This window comes from Mustela putorius, unplaced genomic scaffold (genome assembly GCF_011764305.1).
Source record: "Mustela putorius furo isolate JIRA1106 unplaced genomic scaffold, ASM1176430v1.1 tig00000831_pilon_pilon_pilon, whole genome shotgun sequence".
Classification (NCBI taxonomy): Eukaryota; Metazoa; Chordata; class Mammalia; order Carnivora; family Mustelidae; genus Mustela; species Mustela putorius.
Window position 1 is genome coordinate 8,603,202 of NW_025421490.1, and position 27,324 is coordinate 8,630,525.

The 27,324-nt window shown below is 42.7% G+C and overlaps 1 long non-coding RNA gene across 3 annotated transcripts; it reads left to right on the plus strand.

Moving 5' to 3' along the window:
* The first annotated feature begins 3,100 nt into the window (after window positions 1-3,100).
* On the plus strand, window positions 3,101-22,097 carry LOC101686659. Of its 3 annotated transcripts, XR_006608138.1 has the most exons (6): window positions 3,101-3,488; window positions 4,327-4,449; window positions 9,244-9,297; window positions 14,083-14,150; window positions 15,563-15,772; window positions 15,988-17,532. It is a non-coding gene; the product is annotated as an uncharacterized LOC101686659 (long non-coding RNA). The 3 variants fall into 3 exon arrangements; XR_006608140.1 differs by lacking the exons at window positions 15,563-15,772; window positions 15,988-17,532 and adding an exon at window positions 21,543-22,097; XR_006608139.1 differs by lacking the exons at window positions 15,563-15,772; window positions 15,988-17,532 and adding an exon at window positions 17,554-18,501.
* The last annotated feature ends 5,227 nt before the right edge of the window (window positions 22,098-27,324 follow it).

Below are 27,324 nucleotides of genomic sequence, written 5' to 3' on the forward strand. Positions count from 1 at the left end.
TGCATCTCATCTTCCTTCTCGCCGCTTTGCACGGTCTCCTTCTTGAAAGTATGGTCTGCCTTTGTGGAGGCAGCTCCAGAACCTTCTGTCCTCCTCTGGCGATTACTTGCACCGAGGTCAAAGGAGTCCTTAGTTCACAGGACGTCTCTTCCATGTGAGGCACCAAGAATAACGTTCCGGGCCTCTCTCCTGCAGTTTTAACGTTTCAGGTCTTATATTCAAGTCTTGAACCCCTTTTGAGTGTGTGTGTGTGTGTGTGTGATGTGAGAACCTGGTCTACCTTCATTCTCCAGCATGGAGCTGCCCAGCAGTCCCAACACGGCTTACTGAAAAGACTGTCTTTTCTCTGTTGTATATTCTTGCCCGCTGGGTCGTAAATTAATTCACTGCATAAGTGAGAGTTTGTTCCTGGGCTCTGTATTCTATTCCACTGATCGACGTATCTGTTCCTGTGCTCAGTGTCAATGTTTGATTGCTCTAGCTTTCTTGTAGAGTTTGAAACCAGGGACTGGGATCCCTCCAGCATTGTTCCTTTTTCTCAAGATCAGTTTGGCTATTCAGAGTCTTTTGTGGTTCCGCACAAATTTCAGGATGCTTTGTTCTAGTTGTGTGAAAATGCCATTGGTATTTCGATGAGGGTTATATTGAATCTGTAGATTGTTTTGGGTGGTATGGACATTTTAAAAATATTGATTCTTTCATATGACTTATTTAGCATGATATCCTCCCTCTAGGTTCATATAGGTTAATGCAAATATCAACATTTCATTCTTTTTTATGGGTGAGTGTATACATACAAACATACATACATGCCTGTGCATATGTTTAAGTATATATCACGTCTGCTTTACCTGTTCATCTATCAGTACACACTAGGTTGCTTCCATATCTTGGCTATTGTAAATAATGCTTCAATAAACGTAGGGGTGCATGTATTCCTTTAAATAAGTGTTCTTATTTTCTTTGGATAAACATCCAGAAGTGAAATTGCTGGATTGCATAAAATTTCTTGTTCTTATTTTAAAAAGGAAGTGATCAATTTTCTTGACTATATTCAAAAATGAAACCTCGTTACCCTAAATTCTGAATTAGGACAGGTAGGATTATGGTGAAACTCTAGCATAGTCAGGTGAATGAAATCTGAATAAAGACAAACCTTTCCAAAGAAGGGGCATATGTCGACAAGGGAGGAAAATCTATTCCAACAAAACTGGATAAATAGTATACTGGAAGGCTCTCTTGTGCTCTAGTGCTAACGTTCATCTACTGCTGATTGATCTTCCTAATAGCATGTAATGCAAATATGATCTGGATGCTTTTTGACAATGAAGACCACCATGGCTAGTAAAAAGAACACTACATTTCATGGATCTAGAGAGGTTATGATAAATCACCACATAACACATTCCAAGTAGAAGTTATGTAGATAGTGTTTCCCATTATTTTCTAATGTTAAGGGACTATTAGAATAGAAGGTATTCCATTAAACTGCACAAATATAAAATGTATATAACTGGACCACTTTCTTATACTATACACAAAATAAACTCAAAAATAATTCAATAAATAAACTCAACAGATAAACTCAAAGTGTATGAAAGGCTTAACTGTAAGACCTGGAACCATAAAGAAGAAAACATTAACAGTAAACTTTTGGACATCAGTCTTAGTGATATTTTTATGGACCAGTGTCCTTAGGCAAGGACAAGAAAAGCTAAGATAAACAAATAGATGACATCAAACTAAAAAGCTTTTGCACACCAAAGGAAACCTTCAACAAAATAAAAAGGCAACTTACTGAATGAGAAGATATTTGCAAATAAGAGTTATGTCCAAAATATATAAAGAACAATTTAATATTAGTAAAACAAATAATATGATTAAAAATGGGAAGACTTGAAAATACTTTTTTTTCCCCAAACAACGCATACAGATAGCTAATAGGCACATGAGAAAAAGCTCATCCTCACTAGTCATCAGGGAAACGCAAGCCACAAGGATCATTTCACACTGGTCAGATGGACAATTAGCAAAAAGACAAAAAAAAAAAAATCATTAAGCATTGGTGAGGAGGTGGAGAAAAGAGAACTCTGCTGTTAGTGGGAATGGAAATTGTTGCCGCCACTATGAAAAACATTATGGAGGTTCTTCATAAAATTAAAAATAGAGCAGTGCCTTCGTGGCTCAGTTGGTTAAGCCTCTGCCTTTGGCTCAGGTCATGATCCCAGGGTCCTGGGATCCAGCCCTGCATCAGGCTCTTTGCTCAGCAGGGGAGCCTGCTTCTCCCACTGCCTGCTCTGTCTGCTGGTCCCCCTGCTTGTGCTTTCTCTTTCTCTCTCTGACAAATAAATAAAGAAAAGGGAAAAGTGCACAAATAATCATTAGTGCAGTGCATTTTGTAAGAATATGATTTTGTGATTTTACAAAGCAGCCTGTGATTTGTACTTATTACTATACAGCGGCCGACTTCAACTCGGAAGGAAGCTGCTCTTTTATTTTCAGGAGGAGGGGGCATTTAAAAGGTTGGAACAATGCCTCAATCCTGCTCGGAGGATAATACAGAAACCCCTTTTCACTGTGGGCGGACAGCGCTGAGCAGCGCCCAGCTGGAGCCTGAGGCCAAAGGGAACAGGTGCGCCCCTGGCCACACAGCATACCCTCCTGAATCTTGAACCACTGGAGAGTTAACAAAAGTATCACAGGGTTCAAAAGTGACTCCACATGAGCCCGCACTGACCCATCTGTCCACACACCGTGGTCACCCCTCCAGAACCCACCGGACCCGCGGGGCCAGGACCCACCGGCTGACGGGCACCGGCCGTTCCTGGGACACAGGAACTCAAAGTCGTCAAACCAACAACCGGTCTTCATTGAGACTTTCTGGGGTTTTACTCATCTCGGAGTTTTGCATCACTTTTGATTCTTTGAATGTTGCATTAAAATAGCATCCTGATCTTTGAGGTTTTTGCCCCTTCCTGACCTGTGCGCCTCGGTGGGCACCTACCGCCTCTGCCTTATCGGTACCCTGTGGCCGGAAGATGGTCTCGCGAGGTTTGCCGGCTTCTCGCACGCCGGGAACGGCGGACCTTAGGACCCAGCGGAGAGAGGCGGGGACTCAGGTCCGCCGCGGGAAAGCAGACCCCGAGCTGGGCGACCCGCGGCGGAGCAGTCGTGGGGGAAAGAGGAGGATGAAACGGAGAGCTCTGATGAGAGCGTGCGGGAGAGCCAAGCCGGTGTGAACACAAAGGAAGCGAAACATCTGGATGCTACCTGTCGCAGGCCTGAGCTCCCTGCTCCCGCGCCACTGCTGCACATTTCAAGCCCGCGGCCCCCAGCCTCCTGCAGAGACCAGGAGCTAGATCTGATGGCAGAACCCCACAGCCGTGGTCCGAGACAGCAGGCTCAGCCAAACGTAGAAGATGGGCCTTTCCTGTGTCCTCAAGGGAGCCGCGAGCCTGCACCCCTAACAGCTGAGCTTTCAAGCAAATGTGCGTTGAATGTTTTTATGTTAAAGGAAATAAACCTTTTAGTTAAAAATCAAGAATATATCGATGTCAGTTTCTTAGTTTTGACAAATGCTCCCTGGTAATGTAAGATGTCAACAATGAGGGGAAATGGGTAGGAGGTGATATGCAAATTCTCTTCTTCTGGCCATTTTAAACCTGACATTTTAATAATTATTTAACAATTATTTTAATAATAAGTTTTAAAATAAAACTTATTAAATGTAAATAAATACAACAAAGCCACCTGGTGGAACCTGCAGGGGAGGCTGGGATGGTCTTGGGGGGGGGGCTGGAGCGAGCACACGTGGGTGGTTCTCAGACCCTACCTTCCTTTAGGTTCTGGCCTTTCTGGCAGAATTTCAGCTTCCATGACTCGGAGATTTTCTCCTTTCAGCATCCCTAAGGATAGTGTCTTAGCACTGGCTTTCCCTTCCGGCGGGGTGAAATTTTTTTTATGTAACCTCTACTTAATCCTTTGTGTCAACCCATCGGAGCCACGGTCACCCCCCAGCCCCGTTCTTATTGCCATCAAGTTACATCAAGACTGAAAGGGTGGAAATGAGTTAGCCTACCTCTAAGAATTGGCTTGAGATGTATTTCCCCTCTATTTACATTCTTTGCATCTGTAGCTACTCTGACAGTCACACAAGGTACTGTGGTGGGGTGAGAAAGAACAAAAAATCAGGGGGCTCATCAGCTCTACCTGGAACCCTTCGTAAGGCAAGTTTATTTTAGAGTGTTAAAATACGTTCCACTACGCTTATTTTAAGAGGTAACTACTAAGAGGGACAATTAAAAAAAATTTTTTTTTTTTTTACAGGGAATGTTGGGCCCTTTCCAAACTCCCACTTAAAAGAATATGAGGGAAGTAGGGGGATGTGTTTTCTTTGTGCGAAACTCTGAATGGACGCATTGTGTGAGGCCAGAGGAAAACTTAATTTGGGTAAGATTCTAATTGTCTTCTTCCTTTTCATGCTGGAGAAGCTGACAAGCTATATTTTACCACTCAAAAAAAAAAAAAAAAAAAAAGAAAGAAAAAAAAGTAGAAGGCGTAGCTGGTTCCCAGTGCAGAATTCGGGAGGGGCTGAGAGCACGCGGGATGAAATGTTTCCTTTTGGTTTTCTTCTCTTTGAAAGCCAATAACCGTCATTTAAATCTTGCAGTGATGTGGCATGCAGCATCCAGGAACACAAAAATGGACCTATTATTGATCTAAATCATCCGGCCCAGGTGCAAGGCATAGCCCCCGCGTCAGCAATCTGCTGTGTAGAATGGTGACAGATGTTAGAGGCACTGGTTCTCAATGCGGGTGATTTTGCGGTGTCTGGAGGCAATTTTGGTGGTCCCAGCGGCGGGTGGGGGCAGCTGAGGCCGGGTGGGGGTGGGTGAGGGTGCGTGGGGAGTGACAGCCCCGGTGTCTAGTGCGTGGAAGCCAGGGACACTGCTTAACATCCTGAGATGCACGGGAGAGCCCAGCAACAAGGGACATCCAACGAGAAGCATCCAACCCAAAATGCCAGTATTCCCAAGGATTCAAGAGCAAGTCTTTGCAGTTCGTTCAAGGTTGAGGAAACGGAGGAGTGTATTTGGAGGGTAATGACTGTCGTGCTCTGTGTGTTATATGTCAGGTGCCCCCAGAATAGCAAAGAAGGAGAGATCACACCCGCTTGGGGTCACCTAAGAAGACTTCAACAAGCTTTCAAGCGGGCTTCTCTGTAGTCCAGTCTTCCTCATTTTGTCTGAGTCTTACAGATCATCCAGAGTCTCTAAATATTTCTATATTTCAGTCAATAAGTAGCTGCTGAAAATCCTTGCTGGGCCACATAACTCAACATCTCTTGTGTCTCCGTCTTTCTCTGCTGGAAGGGAATTTAGAAGACCTAAGTTCCCTCCTGGCTTCTGATAGTTCTCACTCTAAACGTCTATCTAGTGGCCCTCTAGCCCCAAAACACGCTTTTCAGCCTTCTGGGGTGAATGCATTCCCATAAATATCTGTCTCTCCCAACATGCACGTAAATGCAAAAACTTGCTTATAACCTCAGGGGCTCCGGGGACTCCCGAAGTCCTTCTCTGGACCACTCTAGGGGCACATGGATCCCGGATTGGATATTTCTACCCCAAAGTTGGCTGAGCAACAAAATCTTTTGCTGGGGTTCCCTGATCCCCTGGAACCTGACCCAGCTGTGTTTTCAAAACTAACAAACTCTTTCTCTCTCGCATGATGCTCTCATCTGTCTCTTGTTCTTTCTGTCATGGAATTATGTTTTATTTTGCTCCTGCTGCTTCACCCAAATTATTTTAGTTTATTTCATGGCCTTGCCAAAAATCTACCTGGCAGAGCAGTTTCTTGGACCTGCCAGCATGGGCTATCTATCACAACTTTCTCTGGGTATTAGAAAGTGTTTCTGGTAGGTTCCCTTCAACTAAGGGAACTGACAGTGAATGTGTCCTTGAAGTCCTTAGGGAGAAGATCCCAGAGGGAAGGAGCTTAGGAAGGGCCACTTTAGGGGAGTCTGCTATAAGCTAGCAGGGTGCACAAAAAATGGCCTGACTCTCCCCAGAAGAGAGAAGCCAAGAATTGCTTTGCTACCATGAACGTGGCCGGAAGACCCCAGGTCTGTGCAGCTCAATAAGGTCACTTCGTGTGCTACTGAGCTCTTGAAATGTGGCCAGTCCAAATCAAGACGTGCCACCAGTGAAAAATACCACCAGATTCTGAATACTTAACATGAACAAGGAATATAAGTACTTCATTCATGATTTTTATATTGATTACATGTGGCAGTGAGAATATTTGGGATGTGAGGGGGTAAATAGAATACATTATTGATGTTAATTTCACCCATTTCTTCTTACTTTTTCCATGTGGCGACTGAGAAGTTTCATACTATGCTTGTTCCTCAGGTTTAGGCCTGCACTGTATTTCTGTCAGACTGTGAAGCTTTAGAATCTCATGGAGTAGGGTGCCTGGGTGGCTTAGTGGGTTAAAGCCTCTGCCTTCAGCTCAGGTCATGATCTCAGGGTCCTGGGATCCAGCCCCGAATTGGGCTCTCTGCTCAGCAGGGTACCTGCTTCCTCCTCTCTCTCTCTCTGCCTGCCTCTCTGGCTACTTGTAATCTCTGTCTGTCAAATAACTAAATAAAATCTTAAAAAAAAAAAAAAGAATCTCATGGAGTAAGCCGCTGAGGGCTGGTGTTAACTTCTGTGCAGATTCCTTTTCTATCAAATGTATGTGACCTGCTGAAGGGCTGCACCTCCTACTGAAGAACCAGCCCAGATAGTTGGAACTTTCTTAGATGAGGCCAAAGCTCTAAGACCTGGAATATACTTTTAATTTAAATTTTTATTTTTTATTTTTAAAGATCTTATTTATCCATTTGAGTGAGAGAGCACAAGCAGGGGGAGGGGCAGAGGGAGAGGGACAAGCAGGCTCCCCACTGAGTGGTGAGCCAACATGGGACTCAATCCCAGGACTCTGGAATCATGACCTGAGCCAAAGTCAGATGCTTAACCAATGGAACCACATAGCACTCATGGAACATACTTTTAATTGGTTACTACATGGTCTTGTCATGAGTGCTATACATGGAATATTTGTGTCCCACCAAAATCCATATGTTGAAGCCTAATGCCCAGTGTGAAGGTATTAGGAGGTGAGGCCTCCGGGAAGTCCTGAGGTCCTGAGGTGCGCTCACCAAAGGCATTAGTACTTTTGTAAAGCAGAGCCCACAGAACTCCCTAGCCTCCTCCACTATGCGAAGAGATAGCAAAAAGACAGTTGTCTACAGGAAGTAGGCTCTCACCAGACACTCAATCTGCCAGTGCCTTGATTTTGGACTTCCCAGCCTCTGGAACAATGAGAAATAAATTTCTGTTTTCTATAAGCCACTCCAATTATAGTATTTTCGTTATGGCGACCCAAATAGACTGAAACAATGGGAATTACCAGTGCTTATGCTGTGACCATAAACCCTGTGATGTTGGTACTGAGTAACAATCACTGGTGACATTCAAATACATTTTTATTGTCAGCCAAGGTAGGCCCCAGCAACTCTCTCTCAGTGGTTGAATATATGGGCTGAGACTGGGATTTTCAGCCCAGGATGAAACTGGTCCCTTTGGTGATGCCTGACTTTTCCCTACTGATTTGCATCCAAGGAATATCCTGACACATAATGGGCAGAAGCCCAAATGTTTTACAGGGAAATACCTTGAGGCTATATAAATATCCATTCATTGATGTTTCTTGGCTCAATTCGTTATTTCTTCCATGTTTGCCAAACAGTGCCTTTCAAATTCCAACATTCCTTCTGTTTATTATTTGCGATTCTGTAAGAAAATGTATGCTGTAGGGCGCCTGGGTGGCTCAGGTCATGATCTCAGGGTCCTGGGATCGAGTCCCGCATCGGGCTCTCTGCTCAGCAGGGAGCCTGCTTCCTCCTCTCTCTCTCTCTGCCTGCCTCTATGCCTACTTGTGATCTCTCTCTGTCAAATAAATAAATAAATAAAATCTTTAAAAAAAAAAAAAGAAAAAAGAAAATGGATGCTGTAAGAAAAATCTTGTATTCTTATAGATTTAATTTATAGCAGTGTGGACTCATGGATGCTTTCTTCAGTGGGTTACATTTGTTACTAGCATTTATTTTGAAGATCAAATTATCGCAGATTTCAGCAGTTAAATTCCACTTAAACTGACTCTAGTGTCCTTTTTGATATGTCCCATCATTCTTTGAGAATTTCCTCACTTCCTGGCACAAGAGGTCGGTCTTGTACTTTCTCTGCCATGGTCATGGATTCAGCCATTCCTGTATAAAGCTCTGGTTCATCTTTGTGAAGACTGGTATTTAAATACCAAGATGTGAGCCCTGGGTGTGATCATGGCTGTTGGGGTGTTGCTGCTGCTCCTAGGCCCTCTCCATAGACAAAGACAAGGAGTACATGTATCTGCATAATACAGGAATGCAAATTTTTATTTGTATATCTAGAAGCCCAAATATGTTTCTTTTTTTTTTTTTTAAGATTTTATTTATTTATTTGGCAGACAGAGATCACAAGTAGGCAGAGAGGCAGAGAGACAGAGACAGAGAAGCAGGCTCCCTGCTGAGCAGACAGCCCGATGCGGGGCTCGATCCCAGGACCCTGGGATCATGACCTGAGCCAAAGGCAGAGGCTTTAACCCACTGAGCCACCCAGGCACCCTAGAAGCCCAAATATATTTCGAAAACCTTAGGTTTACACTACAATCCTAATCCCACAGCACAGATTGGTTCTAGCTTTTTCCCTTTTTCATATTGGTAACTCCTTTCTCCCACAGTGAGAAACTTGGTTCCCATTATCCTCAATATATTCACTCATTGGCGCATCACTACCACCTACCCAATGCACTACTAATCTCGCACTGGTGCTACCACTGCACTCCCCCCCATCCCATGTGAGCAAACTCCTAAACCTACTTGGATTCCAAAATCCTACACAAGGCCATGGCCCTGCCCCCCGTGTGGGTGCTCTCCTTATTCTTCATTGGCTCTGATATCCCACGCTGGGTTGCTGCTGACACCGCTGCCCAGACAGGGATGTTTTCCTCACTCCACCCCTGCACAAAGGCCTACTTTACTCTGCACTTGTAATGACTTTGGACTGCATTCAGGAAGTCAGGCAGGCAGGCTGTCATGAACCAATTAAAATATCTTTGAGACAACTTGGAGCATAAGCGAACATGTTTTATACTTTTTTTTAGGACAGTCCAAATGGTTCTTCAGAATCTCATCCTGTCTACCTATAGAAGAGTCAGGTAAGTATCTTAGGTGAGTTGCTTCATAAGATGGTGCTTGCTCTTGGTGTACAAAGATACACGTCTAATTTGTAAGAGGAGGCCTTCATTGAGAGTATCATTAAAGTAGAATATTCATTTTCAGTCATATATGGCCTTATAAAAAGAGATCTCTGTTTATTGAAGTCAACAGGATACTTAGTACCTAAGGTAGTTTTGTTTTTTTTTTCAATGACATATCCTAAAATGACCTATGAGTTCAATCAAAGTTGGAATGGATGAATCATGTTAAGAAGTCCTATAATATTGTAGAGGAGCATTTGGGTAGTAAGTATCTTTTCTCCAGAATGAACTGCAATGTGAGGGAACACTATCTCTAATAGAAAAACATTGTGGAGGTGCCTGGGTGGCTCAGCCTTTGGGGGCACCTGGGTGGCTCAGTTGTTGGGCATCTGCCTTCGGCTTGGGTTGTGGTCCCAGGGTCCTTGGATCAAGCCCCGAGTTGGGCTCCGTGCTCCACAGGGGACCTACTTCTCCCTTTCCCACTCCCCCTGCTTGTGTTCCCTCTCTAGCTATGTCTCTCTGTGTCAAATAAATAAAATCTTTAAAAAAAAAAAAAAGAAGAATCTGCCTTTGGCTCAGGTCATGATCTTAGGGTCCTGGGATTGAGTTCCGCATTGGGCTCCCTGCCCAGTGGGGAGTCTGCCACTCCCCTTGCTTGTGCTCTCTCTCCTCAAATAAAAAAATAATTTTTAAAAATAAAATTAAAATTAAAAAATGGGATCCTACTATACACACCATTAATGCCTTGAGTTTTTCTTGATAATATATGCCACAAACATTGTCCCATGAATCTAGATACTCTATGACCTCATACTTTTAGTGGCTAGGTAATATTTTGTTGTATAGATGCACCATAATTATTCACTTTTCTGGTTTTGGGTACTTTCATGGTTTCACATCTGGGCTGTTAGAAATGATGTCATAATCAACATTTATAAGTAAGTCTTTGCTCACATCTATGATTCTTTCCTTTTTTAAAAAATTTATTTGACAGACAGAGATCACAAGTAGGCAGAGAGGCTGGCAGAGAGAGAGGGGGAAGCAGACTCCCCACCAAGCAGAGAGCCTGATGCAGGCCTCGATCCCAGGACCCTGGGATCATGACCTGAGCCGAAAGCAGAGGCTTTAACCCACTGAGCCACCCAGGTGCCCTATGATTATTTCTTAAGCATAAACTTTTACAAGTAGAATTTGAGTCTCTGGAGCAAATAGTGTTGTACAAAATTGGATTACTCACAAGACTTTAATTATATATAAATCAGTAGAATATGCAGAAAGGGATAATATACTTTCCCAAAGTATGTGACAATTGTTTATAAATATAAGTAATATACAATATATAGCATTTTGGTTGGACTCTGTGCTTAATAATCTCTGGGAAAATCAAAGAACAAACTTGTCTCCCAATAGTCTCAAAAAAGTAGGATTGCTAGTTTGAGGCTAGTTCCAAGGACTTCCCTTGGCTTTTGTGGTAAGAAAGAAATTGTTGCCTCATATCACACTGGCCGCGCAAATAGTGAAATATTTATTTTGGAATATGTGCTTTCTATCTGGATAGGATTTGGAATTTTAAAATCTTTTCAAAAATATTTCAGAACCACAAAATACAATAAGCTTTGAATTAAGTATTGAGATTTTCTCTTCCCTACTGTTTGATCAATTTTTTAAGAGAGAAAAAAAAGTGCTACACAGAATACAATTAAATCTTAGTCCTGAATAATTGTTTGTGTGCTATTGCCTGGAACGCAGAGAGTGGATCAGATGTCCTCCTGAATTTGTTTCAGCTCAGCAATTCCAACTTTTATATTCAATGAGCTTTAACTTGGAGAACTTATCACCCACTGCTCAACCAAGCCCTTTGCTCTTTACCACACATTTTCTTTGTGCTTTAATTTTCCTTTTATAGTCACAGAAGGTGTCTGCCAACCCTCCATTGTTGTAATTATGGCAGTGTTTTTACATGAATCTTACTTTAGCAATGAAGGAGACAGAGGAGTGCAATGCCCAGTTCAGTAATGCTTCTAGTCATAAGCACAGAATATTCTTAGAGTTATTAACAAAAAGTTTAAAGTCTTGGTTTAAAATCTGAAGTAATATGATTATGATTAAGAGTAGAAGAAAATTCTCAAATGCTTAAAGCCTTAATGTGTAAAGGAAATACAATGCTTTTTTTTTTTTTTTTAACATAAAACCTTCTACAGAAAGATGGGGGAAAAAAGCAAAACCCCATCACAGTGTTACATATTATTTACCCTCTCTAATTCACTGAATTATAGTTTTATAATTTAATAAAATTCTTGTCTCTATGAGTCTATTGCTCTAACATGCTATATAAATGACTTATGTTCATTGGCCTAATTCAGCTTTTGTTGCTGCTGGTTGGGGTGTGTGTGTGTGTGTACACCTGTGTTGAGCAGTATAATGGTTACCCATTGTTTGGTCCTCAATATCTATGCCTGACTTAACCTTTTCCAATAGTCCCCATTTCCACTTGGAGATCCACTGCTACTCTACCCCCAACTATCCCACTTCAGGATGGAACAAATGGCACCTGCTTTAAGGCAAAGACGACCTTCCAATGCACTGACCACGGTGCTTAGGTCAGACCTGAGCCTGTGGTCAAGCCAACAATGAATTTCAGGGCTTTTGATGGCACTTCTGGGACACATTTCTCCCCCCACCCCACATCGTATGGAATGTAAAGTTAGAACTACTATTGTGACTAGGATGCTGACCTTAGACCAAATCTAACACCCAAATAAGTTAACACAGAAAATTAAAGAGATTGATCCACACCTAGAAAAATAAGTTCCCTTCATTGTGTAATGTGGTTTGATTTAAGCTGTGTTACCTGCCATTGAAAGTATAACTGATGTGGAATCTCAGATGTGGTTACAGGCCTGGGAAGCATGGAGGAAGCCACATGGTTCTGGCCTTCTTCAATTCTTCTCTAGATCAATGCCTATTAATGAGAAGATGAAGGGGAGGTATGGAGAGAGAAGTCAACCCAGGTGTCATGGTTAATTTCATGTGACAACTTAATTGGGCTAAGGAATACCCAGGTAGTAATCTTAAAACATTATTTCCGGATGTGTCTGTGCGTGAGTTTCTGGAGAAGATTATATGGAGGATGACGCTATTCTATACACCTAAAGCAGTTTCTGGTTGCTTTTCCACTTTGTTCTCTATGTCTCCTCCAGGTATGCATAATATAGCTGGTAGACCCATCCAATGAGTTCTTAATTTGATATATTATATTCTTTTCTTCCAGAATGTCCATTTGATTCTTTTATTATCAATTCCAGTTCTAACATTCCTCATCTCTTTTATTCTTTTTATCTATTTTCATCCATTTTTAAACACTGATTATGGCTGCTTAAAAAAAATCAATGTCTGCTATCTCCAGCACGAGACTTATGGTTCTACTTCTATGGTTTGTTTCTCTTGACTTTTGAGTCACATTCTCCTGTCTTTTCACGTATCTAGTAATATTTGTTGTATTCTGGATGATGTATATGAAAGAATCATAGAAGTGCCAGAGGACATCTTCCTCCAGAGAGTTTCCCTTTTCTTCAGTAGATTGGGCAAGAGGTTGATGATCTCAATCCAGCCAGGGATTGAGCTGGGCTAGACCTCATTGTAAGTTCACTAAACTCGATCTGCTCCGGTTCATCCTTATTTCTTGGACATGGTCCTCCAAGGCTTTTAATTGAGAACCTGGCAGTCTTCGTCTCCTTAGCCCAAGAGGATGCATTTTCTTCTGTTCTTTGAGGATTCTGAGCTGTTAACCTCCCTCTATTTAGCCTCCCACTCTATACACTCTCATATGGCAGCTGCCTTGAGGGGAGACGAGCTACATATTTGAGACACACTTCCTCCTTCTAGCAGGAGTTTGCCTCCTCAGTATTGCAGAATGCAGGCTCTCAGCTGTCTTTGTATAACCCAGAACTCACCACATGTCTCATGGTATAACCAGCCACATTCGCAGTTCCTCAAATTTCCAGTCTGTCATGTCAGCCATGCACAAAACTTCACTTACTTCTCTTTCCTCCAGTGGAGTCCCACTGTATAGGCTTAGCCTGATCCTCCCTCTGCGCCTAGACTCAGCAACTGCTGTAATTCATCCAGTTTTTCTGATTGCTGTGCAGGAGCATTGTGTGGCTGTGACCTATTTTATTCTACTCAAAAGCGGAAGGCCACTTGTGGGTAACCTCTTAACCAAACTAGCATTTAGTGTGGTGGCCCAAGGAGTGGTCTCAAAATTCTACCCTTCTAGCTTTTTGACCATGGAAAATTCACTTAACATCTCTTAGGGAGAACAATGGCTACTTCTTTGAGTTCTTATATGGGGAACTTTCAAAGTAAAGTGTTTTAAATAAAAGGCAACCTCTTTTTTATTCATTTCTTTATTCATTCAAAGACATTCCTTGAATATTTAATATATTCCAGATACTTTGCTAGAAGCTGGGTGGGAAAAAAATGAATGAATAAGACTTGGAGGCATGATCTCACAATTCTAGTGGGGAAGAAGAATAGTAATTAAATAAGAGAAATATATTGTACAATTATGACATTAGTATAAGATAAAATGGCACAGAGAAAGGAATAATTAATTCTGTTGATGGGGCAGGTAAGTTATGGGAGATTTCTCAGAGGAAGTGAGTGACTTACAAGTGCAAGTTAACCAATTACTGTAGAGACTACCAGTTCTCTGCCTGAATCCATTCTCCATCTGTTCCATAGAAAAGAGTCATTGTTGGACAAATTGCTGCACACCTGGAGAACACAATCTCAGCTGCCTTTGAACCTAGGTATGTGTCGAATTTCTGTGTCAAAGTCCTCACTGAGATGAAAATAAGTAACAATTGTAATGCCTCTTGGCCTTAAAACCTTGCATATACTATGCCCCATACTTCTCTGAGAGCCAGAGTGTAGGCATTCGTACACCCAACTTAGCCACTCAGACAAGGACAGCAACCTAGGAGATGGCTAAGCAATAGGATATAAGGAGTCCAGGTCCTTGAATGATAACATGAACCCTACCCATCCCACTAACTTGGACAGCTCACTTCAAAACTCTCACATAAGGGGAAAAGGATTTGTTTTCTTTAAGCCATTCTATTTTGGAAACTTTTTGTTATTCTGTCTTAGCTGTACCATACCCAATTGTCCTGAAGAAACACTTCTAAAAACCAATAAGAAAACGATAAGCCAAAGAGAAAATGGGCAAAAGTCATGAATAGGTAGTTTATGAAGGAAGAAATGTAGATGGCCAATAAACATATGGAAACATTGGAAACATTCAAACTTACCAGCAATTAAGAAACTACAGATAAAATTACAGCAAGATGTCTGCTTGCTTATACTGAATTCACTCTATATAATGTATATGATTATATATGCAATGTATATAATGTACATATATCTTAACAATTCACTTTCTAGGCATTTGTTTTAAAGAATTATTGTTCAGAATATGGGAATTCATTTAGAGTTGTTAGGTAATAATTTATATAAATCAGAATTGAAAGTAATTTATATGCTTAATATCAGGTAATTGAATTAAATAAATCTGGATAGAAATAATATTCCATCATTTAAAATAATTAGTGGAGGGGCACCTGGGTGGCTCAGTCAGTTAAGTGGCTGCCTGGGTGGCTCAGTCAGTTAAGTGGCTGCCTTCTGCTCAAGTCATGAGCAGGGAGCCTGCTTCTTCTTTCCCTCTGCTGCTGTCCCTGCCTCTGCTCTTTCTGTCTCTCAAGTAAATAAATAAAATCTTAAAAAAAAAAAATTAGTCAAGGCCCAAGAGGTGCCACTTGAAGTGAGAGTTACCTGTCTGACCTGATAGTCATGAGTGAGTAACAGGATTGTAGACCCAGGTCCTGGGAGCAGGACATTTAAAGTGACCAAGCTTAGCACAGGAATCACAGAAAGTTTCTCATCCTTTTCCAAATCCTTATTAGAAGGGGAAAAAAGCCTCCAGAAACTATAGCTATGACCCGGCAAATAAAGAAAATTATGTGATTTAAAATTATCCCCCTGGCTGGAAAGTTATTCAATGATAGTTGAACATGTTTGCTTAAGTCCAGTCGTTCTGATTTAAGACAGATAAATGCCCATAATGAAAATACAGTGGGTATTTTTCTCAAGCTTCTTGGAATCATGAAGTGACACAAGTTCTCTTCAATGGGAATTTGCCTTTAAATGTGGCTTTAACTTCTAGGGGAAGAGAAGTGTCAGTGCACGTCTAATCTCCTTGGAGTTGTGTTGGGTTGCCTTCTGATGCTCACCAATAATTTATAGAAAGAAAAAGAATACATCCGACTTGGCTACTGTATTAATTGTTGCCTCTTATAAAGTCATTCCTCAAAATACACTTTGAAGAATATGTAATAACTGATTTCAACTGACTTCAAGTAATCATTTTAAAAAGGTCAAACCTGGGTGCCTGGGTGGCTCAGTGGGTTAAGCCGCTGCCTTCGGCTCAGGTCATGATCTCAGAGTCCTGGGATCGAGTCCCGCATCGGGCTCTCTGCTCAGCAGGGAGCCTGCTTCCTCCTCTCTGTCTCTGCCTGCCTCTCTGCCTACTTGTGATCTCTCTCTGTCAAATAAATAAATAAAATCTTTAAAAAAAAAAAAAAAAAAAAGGTCAAACCTATCAGCCAATACAGAAACTGAATGTGATGGGAATGTTAAGATTTCAAAACAACTCAAAGGACTGTGGGAATGGGAAAAGGTCATCTTACTTTTGTTGCAGAACATACTGGTAATATGGCTAAGTATGTAAATGCATACTTAGTTGCACAGAGAGGCTGTGCCTATTAAGGAATGTTTGATTATCCAAAATATCTTAAAATACATGGTCTTCAGAAAGACATGTATTCTGAAAACTATGAATCATGGAAGGATTTTTTTAAGCTGTATAACTGAAGCCACCAATGAAGGGTAAACTATTTCACAGCAAAGTTGAGAAACATATGAAAGAAACATTTTCAAGAAGTTGGTAGAGCATGCAACTCTTGATCGTGGGTAGTGAGCTTGGGCCCCACATGGGTATAGAGGTTACTTAAAAAACAAAACAATGAAGCTTTAAAAACAGATAAATAAGTAAATAAAGCAAATCTTCATATGGCACAAGAACATAACTGATAGTTCTATGAAGAAAAATGAATGACATTTATTACCAGAAATGATAGAAAGCAATCACCATTAATTTGTGGTTGTATTTTACAAGAAAACATTTAAATGTATGTAGCTATTTTCTTATGTCGAAAAGTGTTGAAAATGTTTTTAATAAAAAAATCAATATTAATATATTGTTCATACTGAGACACTAGGTAAGGAAAATATCCTAATTATTAATATGTTATGATACCAATAACCATTAAAAAATAACAACCATCATGCTTTTGACAAAAGATGAAATAGATTTATGAAATCAAGACTTTATCTTCATATAGAATGTTGTTGTTGAAACTAGTTTCACAGAGTTAATAAAGCTCATTTTCGGTATTTCGGATGTTTACCAGAATCAGCATGTCATGAATGTGTGTATCTACTTGGAAGAAAAGAAACGGATATTACTTTGCAGATGCTTACCTTGATGTTTATGGAATTAGCTAATTTATACTCACTTTTTTTTACTGTGTGTGGATTTCTAATATCTTTAGTGCTATGCAATTTAAATTTATTTGAATAAATTCTCTATTTTTAACTTCTGCTTTAAAAAAAAAACTTGTGGAAGTACATTTATCTACAGTAGATCTATGTGTGAATCCACCTGTGATGTGGATTATGGGAAATTCTATATTCTTCCTTTTGCTTATCTGTGTTGTCTGCAATAAACTTGTATGTTTTACACAATAAACATGTAAGCAAATTAATGTAACTTTTGAAAGGCAATAAAAATCGGAAAGAAAGAAGGATAGAATGAAGGATGAAGGGAAGAGGGAGGGAAGAACAAAAAGAAAGGAAGGAAGGAAGGAGAGCTTTTAAATGAAACTTGACCTTGCATCAGCTCAGCAAGGACTGGAGGTAACATACACGGGAATGGGATGGGAAACATACATGGCGTCCTTCGGTGGTTGAGGAGCATGAGAGAGTTGGAGACGTAGCTGAGTCTGAGTCTCCCCGTGTGTTTGTGCTTTAGTTTTCCGTCCCATTCAATCCCACGACCTACCCTGCAGGAGTGATGGGTGTTGTCTTTCTTTACAGAGGGGAGATGACCCCCCAGAGTGGTGAGGAGACTTGCTGATCATACTGTATGAGCCAAGACCACTCCCCCACTCCCAAAGTTCACCTTCTGTGGTGAGGAAAAAAAGGTAGTTGGGTACAGTCTAATTTTCCTTTGTATGTCTAGCAGCTCTTAATCTTTCCTGTTTTTCTTTTTTTATTCCTGTGAAGAACCAATAACTTTTCAAAGCTTTTTTAATGTGTGTGTGGGTTTTTTTTTTTTTTCTAAGTAGGTTCTATACCCAACATGGGGCTTGAACTCACAACCCTGAGATTAAGAGTTGCATGGTCTACTCAAAGCTTTTGAGATGGCACTTCTGCCCAAGATCTACCTCCTGTTGCTTGTCCTCGGATGACCATAGGTTCCGCACTGTGTGAAGCTACACAAATGGCTTCCTTAGAGGAACGGTCTTGACTTTCTGCTAAGAATGCTTGCTGCCACTCTGTAATAAAGATCCAACAAGACATTAAAAACCCACTCAGACTCCTTTGTAAACATGGCTGGGCCAGAGTATTGTTGCTGTGTGCTAAGGGCACAACAATTTTGCTGTCAGCTCCTGTGAGTTGACAGCTGCAGTAGCAGATGGTAAATAACAAATAGAAAAAGAGTTCTCTAAGTGGCCAACGTTATAGGAACCAGAGAGAGATATCATAGAATTATGTCAGCTCTAATAAATAAATTCATCATTTAAAAAATATTTATTTACTTGAGAAAGAGTGTGTGCATGCGCAGGGGGAGGGGCAGAGGGAGAGGGAAAGAGGGTCTCAAGCAGAATCCCTACTGAGCACGGGGCCTGACTCTGGGTTTAATCTCATGAACCAACTCTGGTCCTGAGCCAAAACCAACAGTTGGATGCTTGGCCAGCTGAGCCACCTTGGCACCCCTGTAGATTCATCATTTAAAATAGTATATCAGGGGCGCCTGGGTGGCTCAGTGGGTGCCTCTGCCTTCAGCTCAGGTCATGATCTCAGGGTCCTGGGATCGAGCCCCGCATCCAGCTCTCTGCTCAGCAGGGAGCCTGCTTCCTCACCCCCCACCTGCTTCTCTGCCTACTTGTGATCTCTATCTCTGTCAAATAAATAAATAAAATCTTAGAAAAAAAAAGTTAAAAAATAGTGTATCAATCAAGTTTTTTAAAATAAGTAAGCCCTTGGAATCCCACCCTTTTTTCCTGTAGAATTTAGGCCAGTGCTATACATCTGTGTTTCAGTAAAATGTATCTTAAAGGAAAAATTTTAAATTTAAAATAAGACCCTTCTACATTCTTCTTGACTTTGTTTCTTATCACCTCCCTCAAGTTCCCCTTAGAAAAAAGCCAAATACAATTACCATTTACCATACTTGCTGGTTTGCTATATTTAATGGTTGGTGACCCCAAACAACTTAAGAGGAGCATACAGGAAGCCCAAATCACCTCAAAGACAGGGTCGGTTTACTTCCTTACACAGTCCCAAATGTTGGAGATGGTCCCCTCTACCAATTGGCCTTCCCTCTGACCCCATGTGACATGTGTCTTCCTAGCATCTTTCCTTCAACTGGATGGTATGAAAGAGAGAACATTAGCTCTGGAGTCAGGCTGTTCCAGGTTCACCTGCTGACACTTTTTCTTGGTCACGTGAGCTTGATACTGTAGATTAGTTATTCTGAGCCTTAGTTTCTATATTTTCAAAGTTGGGAAAGAAGTCCTCCCACGTGCCTTTTAGGAAGACTTCAAGCATGAATGTCAAGTGAATATCAAGTATCAAGTGACTGATCCAATGCTCAATCCGGGGGAAGTACTTAACTGTTGTTAGTTCACACGTCATCTGATTTCCATTCCCATTACCCCCAACACACTCCTGCCTGCCACCTACTATTGTGACGGTGGTTCTCTCTAGATGCTCACTGTCCTCCAGGAGACTCCACTCACTGGAGGTGAAGACGGTGCCCGATCTTCTATAAAGTTCATGTAAGTGTCAGTGATGGTCAATAATCAATGTGCTTGGCTAGCCTACCTTTCAACCAGGAGCAAATGAGGTGTATGGCTAGGCCAGTGCTTATCACTATCCATCAGCGATTGATACACTCTGGTCAGAAAACCTGGCAGTGGCTGTTGCACTTTTTAGCTTTAGACCATTCAAATCAATACACATTGGGCAGCAACACTGGAAAGCATCCACTCTAAGACAAAGAGTCATTTAAGAAAGGCTATTGATTTTCGGTTTGTAAACACATGAGGCCCAGTCTCCCCTACTGGACCAGACTGTGGGGCCCATTCCTAAATGAGGCTACACCATAGGAAAATGTCTGATGCTCTCTTGGAAGAGAACCAAGACAAATACGCATTACAGCAAACAGCCCCCTGAGTCTTGTCATCTTCCAGATGCAACATGTTATTTTGCAGTCTTGGAGGTAATTTCTGAAATATCTGTCAAGTGAAAAATGTTCACTGGTATATAATATAAAGCCCTGTGTGACTGGAGGGAAAGATCATTATTCAGCCTTTGTAGATCAGAGTATACACTGTGAATTCAGTAAGTGCTAAGTAACTGTGAGTTGAATTGAACTGATCAGTACTGGTCTGTTAGAGGGCAGAAAAAAGAAATCCGTTAGTTTTCATATTTTGATTGAAAAAGTCATTCTCATGGTCTTCCTGCAACTGAGTCTTGCTGCAATCCAGCACAAGTGGATTTCTTTCAAAGCTGGGATAATTTCTACCAGTTATAAAAGCATGTTAATTACGTATGGAAGTTTGGATAGAGTTGTGTGTATGTAAAATCAAATTCCTCCTAAAATCATCTCGCCTATGAGTATTTCCCACCCAAATTCGGTCTCCTTCGGTTTCAAGCGTTTAAAATATGAACAGGATTTAAACCAAGCTGCAAAATGTAAACTATAGATGGGCATTTGGAAAAGACAGGCTTCTTCTCCATTTATGCATCAAAATAATGGGATGATTCCATAACTTTCCAAAGGCGAGTCATCACCTGTGGAAATGACCTAGCCAAACTCCCATTCCATAAACCAGTCAAGTGGCAAATTAGATACACTGCTAATTGCTGTGTTGTCCTGTGGCTGAGAACAAAAGCGAAGAGTAAGGGACCTGTCACTGCCTATTGACTTAGCAAAAATGTAAAAAGCTATGATATTTGATGCCAGTAGGCTTCAATAAATTCTAGCAATCTTGGGTGCTGCTGAAAGCAGCAAAAAATGATGCCTTTCTGGAAAGCAGTTTGGGAAACCACAAAAATGCTCCTAGGCTCTGATCCAACTTCTGGAATTTTATCCTGGGAGACTTGTGCAGATGTGAACAAAAGCTATTTGCACAAAAACACACCCATGTCAGCATGGTCCAGACTGGTAGTAGAGAGAAACGTCTAGACTGCAATGCCGGCAGAAATACAGTCGTTACTCTAGGGACTGGTCACGTCAAGAATGACTATAAGATCCACAGCACATACAAAATGCGTGGATGGGGGAGAAGCACGATGGCGGGGACATAGAAAACATGAATATCATAGGGTCCCAGGAGTTCAGCTAGACAGTTATCAAACCCCTCTGAACACCTGCAAACTCAGCAGGAGATGGAAGGAAGGAAGAGCAGCAATTCTAGGAACAGAAAAGCAACTACTTTCCAGAAGGTAGGACGTGCAGAGAAGTGAATCTGCGGCAGCATATGGGAAGAGAGACTGTGGGGGCGGGGCCAGTCCTGGCAAGCAGTAGAGCAGCGAGCACAAAATTGGGACTTTCAGAAGTCGGCTCCGCTAAGGGATGTCACTCCAGAGGCTAAGCGGGGGGTGGAGCCCTGGCGGGGACAGTGTGGTCTCAGGACCCGCGGGGTCACAGAAAGACCAGGGGTATCTGAGGGTGGCAGAGCCCTCAGGTATCGGAGCAGGGAGGCTGGCTGCAGAGACAGATCCAAGGAGGGGCTCTCGGCTGGAGGTTACCTTACACCGTGATCCAAGTCATATTCGGGCCACTGCTCTTCCAGCAGGGACCCCACAAGCGGCAGATCCGGGGAGATTCACCTTCCTTTTCTGGGAGGAGCGGCACAGGAGCGAGCTGCAGGAATCTGCTGGGTTTAGAGACTCCAAAAAGGGCCGCGCGCCAGAGACAGAAATGCTGGGTCACAGGCTGGGTGAGCTTGGAATGCGGACCAAGGCCAGAGAGAGGGGAGGGATTGTCTGCTTTTCTCTGAGGGCACGCGGAGGAGCGCCGGAACTCTGAGCTCCTCCGGCGGGAGACTGGGCGCCGCCATCTTCGTTCCCGCCCTCCGGAGCTCTACGGAAAGCGCTCAGGGAACAAAACCTCCAGAGAGCGAACCTGAGCGGATTGCTTAGCCCAGCCCCTGGCAAGCGCGGTGCAATTCCGCCTCCGGCAAAGACATTTCACAATCACTGCAAGGGCCCCTTCCCCAGGAGATCAGCGAGAACATCAACCAAGACCAAGTTCACTAATCAATGAGAACTGCGGAACTCAAGAGGTAGGGAATACAGCACAGACAATTCATGGCTTTTCCCCATGATTCTTTAGTCTTGCAAAGTTAAATTTTTTAATTTTATATTTTTATTCTATTCTTTTAAAATTATTCCTTTTCTATTTTAACCTCCTTAACTATTTTATATTATCAATACCTTTTAAAAATATTTTAAAATTGTCATTGTTATAGTCATAGTCTATCCCTTCATTGTATTTAACCTTATTTTTTGTTAGAAAGTTCTTCTTTAAAATTTTGGGATACCGTTTCTTCTAACAGACGAAAATATACCCTAACCCCAGCATATAACTTTGTTCTAGTCTCCAGCCTGATCACATTCTCTTTTTTTTTTTCTTTTTTTCAACCAACTTCTTCCCAATTCCTTTTTAAAAATTGTTTTAAATTTTCATCTTTATAGTCATATTCCATCCCTTCATCATGTTTACCCTTATGTTTGTAAATACATGTTTTTCTTTCTTTAAAGTTTTGGGAGGCATTCTCTTCTAACAGACAAGTGTGTGGCTCTGTTCTATTCACCAGTCTAATCATATATATGTATTAGTGTGTGTCTATTTTTCCCTTTTTTTCCTTTCTCTCTCCCCGGTTTCGGATCTCTTCTGATTTGGTTAGTGTATATTTTTCTAGGGGCGTTGCTACCTTTCAATATTTTATTCTCTCAGTATTTTATCTCTCATAAAATGACAAGGCAGAAAAACTAACCTCAAAAAAAAAAAAAAAAGAGGCAGTATGGATGGCTAGGGACCTAATCAATATGGACATTAGTAAGATGTCAGAACTAGAGTTCAGAATGATGATTATTAAGATGCTAGCTGGGCTTGAAAAAAGCATAGAAGATACCAGAGAATCCCTTTCTGGAGAAATAAAAGAACTAGAATCTAACCAAGTTGAAATTTTAAAAAAGCTATTAATGAGGTGCAATAAAAAACAGAGGCTCTTACTGCTAAGATAAATGAAGCAGAAGAGAGAATTAGGGATATAAAAGACCAAATGACAGAGAATAAAGAAACTGAGAAAAAGAGAGACAAACAACTACTGGGTCACGAGGGGGAGAATTTGAGAGATAAGTGATACTATAAGACAAAACAATGTTAGGATAATTGGGATCCCAGAAGAAGCAGAAAGAGAAAGAGAGGGGCAGAAGGTATATTGGAGCGAATTATAGTAGAGAACTTCCCTAATTTGGGGAAGGGAACAAGCATCAAAATCCAGGAAGCACAGAGAATCCCCCTTAAAATCAATAAAAACAGGTCCACACCCCATCATCTAATAGTAAAACTTATAAGTCTCAGTGACAAAGAGAAAATCCTGAAAGCAGCTCAGGACAAGAGATCTGTGACATACAACAGAGAAATACTAGATTGGTAGCAGACCTATCCACAGAGACCTGGCAGGACAGAAAGGACTGGCATGATATATTCAGAGCACTAAATGAGAAAAATATGCAGCCAGGAATACTATACTCAGCTAGGCTGTCCATGAAAATAGAAGGAAAGATAAAAAATCTTCTAAGACAAATAAAAACTAAAAGAATTTGCACGTACCAAAACAGCTCTACAGTAAATATTGGGTATTTACCCTGAAGATACAAATGTAGTGATCCAAAGGGGCACGTGCACCCCAATGTTTATAGCAGCAATGTCCACAATAGCCAAACTATGGACAGAGCCCATATGTCCATCAACAGATGAATGGATAAAGAAGATATGGTACACACACACACACACACACACACACACACACACACACTGGAATACTACGCAGCCATCAAAAGAAATGAAATCTTGCCATTTGCAACAACGTGGATAGAACTGGAGGGTATTATGCTGAGTGAAATAAGTCAATCAGAGAAAGACATAATCATATGATCTCTCTGATATGAGGAATTTGAGAGGCAGGGCATGGGGTCATGTGGGGAAGGGAAGGAAAAAATGAAACAGGATGGGACCAGGGAGGGAGACAAACCATAAGAGACTCATAATCTCAGGAAACAAACTGAGGGTTGCTGGGGGTTGGGTTGGGAGGGATAGGGTGGCTGGGTTATGGACACAGGGGAGGGTATGTGCTATAGTGAGTGCTGTGAATTGTGTTAAGACTGATGATTCACAGACCTGTACCCCTGGGGCAAATAATGTGTTAATATGTTAAAAAATAAAATAAAATAAAATTGGCAATGTTGATCCTCCTCATTGTTAGTCCTGAATGTTTCTCCGTTCCCTAAGGACATAAATTGGGCATGGGGTGTGGCATTAACGTTTTCTTACAAGTGGTCTGGGTTTCTAGAGCTCTTAAACATGACTGACTGACTCCTAACTTGCCTATAAGGAAAATACTGCCCATTGGAAGCCTTTAGAGCTCTGGGAACGAACGTTCATTCAAGAAGTCAATGTGGTTCGATTCTCTAAATATTTGTGGAGTGCCCGCCAAATGCCATGCACTGGGCAGGACTTGGAAGGGGCAGCAGGGGTTCGTGGCTAAGAGTGGGGTCAAGACCCAATTGAAACAGATGACTTGAAGTTTGGGGCCCAGGAACCTCGGTCTCAAGGAAAAGAACCATGGAGTACATGCATTACTCATCAATGAATTTTCTGCCAAAACATGAATTCATTCCATTTAATAGCCTATATAGTCAATGGCTTTTTTGCCTATAAATGGCATTAAGGCAAGTGAACTTTCAAGTGATAAAGCATAATATCGAAGAGAATTATTTAAAATGATGAACCTTTCTGCTATGAAACGGTGATCACTGAAATTTCTTTGTCCTCCTGGGATCACTCAGAACTCATTTTCAGCTCTGGCTGCCTGTGTTTGGCTATTTCTGTAGGTCATGCTCTCTGTTCTATCTACCACTCCCTTCGAGGGTAACACCTTCTAGCAAAGGTCTGCCTGGTATCTGCCTCAGAGCTCACCCAAATGAAACTCGGCAACAGAGGTACAGCTCGTCTTTTCATCTGGACTGTGGCTTCTCCATGATGGTCTATTGCTAGGTAACCAACCGCACCCCAAAGTAGAGAACAGCAGCCATTTCCTAGCTCACAATTCTGCAGTTGGCCTGGGGCTTGGCAAAGGCAGCTTATCGCTGCTCCTGGTGGCATCACCTTGAGTGGTCCAAAGAACGGCATCCTGTATGGGGCTCGCAGCTGGTACTGTGAGCCAGGAGCTTCGCTGGGGCTGTGTGCAGGGAGACTTCAAGCTCCCCTCCACATGGCTCCCTTGGGCTCCTCATGGAAGCTGGATGCCAAGGGGGAGCTACCTAAGAGACCGACACGCAGCTGGAGATCTCTTCAGGCCCAGCTTTGGAAGTCATGCCATGTCGCTATGGGACATTCATGTCAGAACAGGGTCCAAGGGCAAGAGAAGTAGAGAAGAAATCATTATCCCCAATTTCCAGATGAAGAAATGCACTGTGGGTTTCAGCAAGTTGGGTGATATTGGACAGTGTTGCGGGGGACCGCTGGGGGCACCTGATGTCAGCTTCCTACTCATCCTTGTTTCCCACTTGTAGGACAGGAGCAGTTGGCATGCTCCCGTGCTCTCCGCAGGTCCCTGGTCCCTGCCATCACCCCCTTCTGTGACGCCCTGGTGTTCAGCCCTTACCACTCCCACCTCATCCCATCACAGCCTCCCCGTCAGCAGGAAGAGCTAACGCCGGGCCCCAATAGGCAAGGCACGCCACGGGGACTGTGCAAGAGCTGGTGGCACAGCCTAGGAGCAGGCCAAGCTGTGCAGATGGCCAACTCTGCTCCGGACACCTTCCATAGGGGACGAAAAGCCAAGCCACTTCCTCCAGGCCCCACAAGCCAGCTGACAGCAGTCCCTGTGCCAAGAGAAGCTCCCGGCATGGTCCCGTCGTTCCCACCTGCTCTCTGAGGGGCCTGGGACTGAAAAGTCAGCAGGAGAAACTACCTACTCTGTGCTTTACTTTTATTTTTTAAGGAGACAGTATACATGTGTCACTTTTTCTCTAAGCTCCAACTAGGCTCAACAGCCTTACTACTCTCCTCCCGGCTCCTGGCCCAGCTCTCTGGACTTGTTCATAAAGGACGCTGCGCCGTGGCGTGGGAGTGGGCAAGAGGGCTGGTCCCCCTGACTGCCACCTGCTTGCAGTTCGTGGACCAGCATATCCAGGCATTTTCCTTGGGACAGAGCTGTTAGCTAATCAGTGCCCCTTCTCTGCATGGGATTGAGATTAAAGCTGCAATCAGTGCTGTGGCCAGTTTCGTGGCTCTGAGCCCCTGGGGCTCCTGATTGAAGGAAATGGCCCAGCTTCTGGAAGGGGGGGGTCCGCTTCCCTCCAGCTCTCCCAGGATAACCTCCCTGTGGAGGGAACTCTGGAGGAGCCTGGCTTCTACTTGTTGAGAAGCGAAGTTAATGCTAAGCAAAAAGGGCTTTTTTCTTCCCCCTGGCAGGGGGCCGGGTACCCTTTTCTGGGGCAACCTTTGGGGCTTACATGTATACACACTTTCCCCATCACTCTCACTGCTTCCTCCCCTGCTTTCCAGGACTCTGGACTAGGAATCAGGAGACAGGCTCTTCTCCTTGTTGGATGGTATTTGGGGGCAATGGATTGCTTGGGTCATCAACTGTGTGGTCTTGTGCAAGTTACTCAACTTCTCTGAGTCTTAAGTTCATTTTTTTTAAGGTTTTATTTATGGGGCACCTGGGTGGCTCATTGGGTTAACCATCTGCCCTCGGCTCAGGTCATGATGCCAGGGTCCTGGGATCGAGCCCCACATTACTCTCTCTGCTCTCCCTGTGTGCTCCCTCAGTGAGTCTGCTTCTCCCTCTCTGTGTCCTCCCCCTCTCTATCTATTTGAGAGAGAGAGAGAGAGTTGCAGGGGGAGGGTAGCAGAGGGAGAGGGACAAGCAGACTCCACACTGAGCTCAGAACCCAAAATGGGGCTCAATCTCAGGACCCTGAGATCATGACCTAGGCTGAAACCAAGAGCTGACGCTCAACGGGCTGAGCTGTCCAGGCCCCCAAATTCCTTATTTTTAAATGAGGATGATGCCACCTCCTTCCCTGGGCTGCTCGGAGGACTGTGTACGGGGTAAAGCATGGTGTGCCTGACATCTAGCCAAAGCCCAGGTTCTGTTCACTATTCTTCCTGTCATCCTCTCCCTACTCCTGGAGGAATTGCAGCAGGCCCCTAACTACTATCCTGTTTCTCCATTTCCTCACCTGCACATTGTGAATAATAGTACGTTTAGAAGCACTTCGCAAATGCCAGAAACTTCTGAGTACTAAGCCCACTGTGTTGGCAGATGCCTTTGAGGG